Source organism: Bidens hawaiensis, unplaced genomic scaffold, assembly GCF_021521415.1.
Source record: "Bidens hawaiensis isolate Kalapana, Puna unplaced genomic scaffold, B.hawaiensis_p1.1 tig00048111_1, whole genome shotgun sequence".
Lineage (NCBI taxonomy): Eukaryota > Viridiplantae > Streptophyta > Magnoliopsida > Asterales > Asteraceae > Bidens > Bidens hawaiensis.
In genome coordinates, this window is record NW_027498602.1 from 7,687 (window position 1) to 10,292 (window position 2,606).

General features: G+C 33.0%; 1 pseudogene across 1 annotated transcript; it reads right to left on the reverse strand.

Moving 5' to 3' along the window:
* Positions 1–397: 397 nt before the first annotated feature.
* On the reverse strand, positions 398–1,962 carry LOC143597324 (probably inactive leucine-rich repeat receptor-like protein kinase At5g48380 pseudogene; annotated as a pseudogene). The gene is made up of 2 exons (XR_013146877.1): positions 1,953–1,962; positions 398–1,122 (listed from the first exon to the last, which is right to left on the reverse strand). The product of XR_013146877.1 is annotated as a probably inactive leucine-rich repeat receptor-like protein kinase At5g48380 pseudogene (transcript).
* Positions 1,963–2,606: the final 644 nt, after the last annotated feature.

Genomic DNA, 2,606 nt, shown 5'->3' on the forward strand with positions numbered 1-2,606 from the left:
TAGTGAAAACTCATTCAATCCAAAATTTAAAGGATTTCATATGCTTGTTGCTAACAGGTAACATGTTATACACACACATATTGCAAATGTATATTGTTAATGACAGTATGCAGGTTCCAATCGGCGCAACATTAACGGCTCAACTCACACAACCACAACGAATCATGTTACAGCCATTCCTTCTATGTGTTAAGCTTAATCGAAATTAAAAAAACATGTAGTTATTGCTTACTACTTGATGAATTTGAGTTTTAATTTGGATTTAAGTTACAAACTGTAAAACATAAGCTTCAATTTAAATGCAAACTTTTTATTGATTTAAAACAAGAAACTGAGAGGAAACATCAAAAGGCAACCCCTTTAATATATATATATATATATTTTGATTACATATTATCTAAGCACACTTAGGCAATTTGTCTCCACCACATAATCCAGGATTCCCAGTATAGTTAAGTTGGATATCCGAAGCATTTCTAAAACTCGGAACTTGGCCGGTCAAACGGTTATTAGCAACACTAAAATCCTTAATCCGACGAAGCTGGCCCAATTCTAACGGTATCTGGCCTGTAAACCGGTTGTTATCGAGCCTAATAACATTAAGGAACAGGCAGTTTGAAAGCCTTGCTGGGATCTTCCCCAATAAGTTGTTTGACGAAAGATCAAGAGTCGTTACAAACGGAATATAATCCGAAATGTTGTTCGGCAAAGGCCCGTAAAGTTTGTTGCTTGAAAGATCCAGACCCGTTAATGAGGTGCATTTTTTGAGTCCGAGTGGAAACCGACCCTTTAAACCCATGTCGGAAAGACCAATATTTAGGACTCTTGATTCGTCCGGATGCCAACATTCGATGCCTGTGAACCGACATATGTAACCTTCCGTGTTGTTACTGAAATCCCATGAAGAAAGCAGATTCTCGGGATCTTGAAGTGAATCTTTAATGGATCTTAGGCAGTCAATGTCAGTTTGGACTGCGTTGCTGTAAGTAGTGGATATCAGTATCCAAACGCATACAAACGTTATCGTTCGCGTATTGAGCATTGTCATCGTTTGTATGCAAGCCATTGTGCATACGGATTGAAACTTTAGCTACAAGAAACCTTTGGTTTCAAGAAAGAACCCTGAAAAGATAGCAAATAATCAAAATCAAATAACATATTACCAAATAAAACAACGTGTCCAGTAAAATCTCACTCATATGCTCCCACTGACACGACCTGGCTCCAACTTTAAAAAAAAAAAAAAAAAAAAAAATCTTTTGCCATACAAAGTGTCATAAACTTTGATAAATCAGATAATACAAATTATAAAGTGTGGTTAAGTCGCTAAGACAATCAAGATCAAGTAAGACGATATGTACACGAGTTTGAAGTCGTAATATGACTTTTAATTGTGTTAAAAGACCTGATTAAGAACCAAAACAACATGAAACTTTGAAGATCATTCCCGTGAAAAGTGGCTTAAAAGGTGTTATTTCATAAAATAAAAAAGAAAAAAACCAATTAATATATTTCAAAAAGTCAATAACTCATAATTAAACAACATTAAATATCAAAAAGCCCAAATATCATAAGCCTAACATTTAACCAAAATCCAAAATTTCCCAATCATCATCAACCTAAGCCAGAGAATCTTGACAAAAAAGTCACATTTTATCAATAACAATTCAATATTATAGTAACCCAATTGACATATCAAAAATCCCAAAAATCCGAAGACATATTTTAACAAAAATCCAAAACTTCTCAATCTTTATCATACATAAACCTAAAATTCATGAGAAAAAAAAAATAAGAAAAGAAATCACCTTTCTTCAATAACAATTCAAGATTATAATAAGCCAATGAAAAAATCAAAAACCCTACTCAAATTAGTTACCCAGAAACCAAAACATGATCAAGAACTGAAATAATAGATCAAATTTTGAGAAAAATGAGGAGCTTACACTTACAGTGTGAGATTGAACATGTACGGATGAGAACAGAGGAGTTGGGTTAAATAAATGGTTGGAAAAGATAATAAATTGTTTGCAACTGGGTCAAAGAAGCAAAAGCCATGAAGTTTCAAGCGACGACTTTATCAATTAATGGGTACGCTTGACTTGACTTGACTTGCACTTCTTTTGGAAAAAAAACCCGCCACTCGAAGGTTCACTTCAACCGGATTGAAATCGAATTTGAACCTTGTAGTTTCCGGTCTAAATCTCTATTGGTGGGGGTTGGATATGTGTTATATTTGATTAATTTTTATAATTATTTACTGTTGATTGGGTTAGGAACGTTAAAAATATAAAAAATAAATGCAAAATAGTGATTTTACCCTTTCATTGGCTACACATATTCACATCTTCCAATCTTATAATTTAATTAAAAATACAATTTTTTTAAATTTAGCTTTCATTTTCTAAAAATGTCTCACATCTCATTCTTTACTTCTATCTTTTTATTACTCACAAATACTTATTTAATATTTTTCTCATTTTTATATACTCTTAGGTGCTGTTCGTTTATCTAAAAAAAGTTTGCACAGACTTTTTTGTCTGCGCCGTGTTGACCATGCGTAGACATTGTCATTTGTAGACTGTTTGTTTTTCTCGAAAACAATT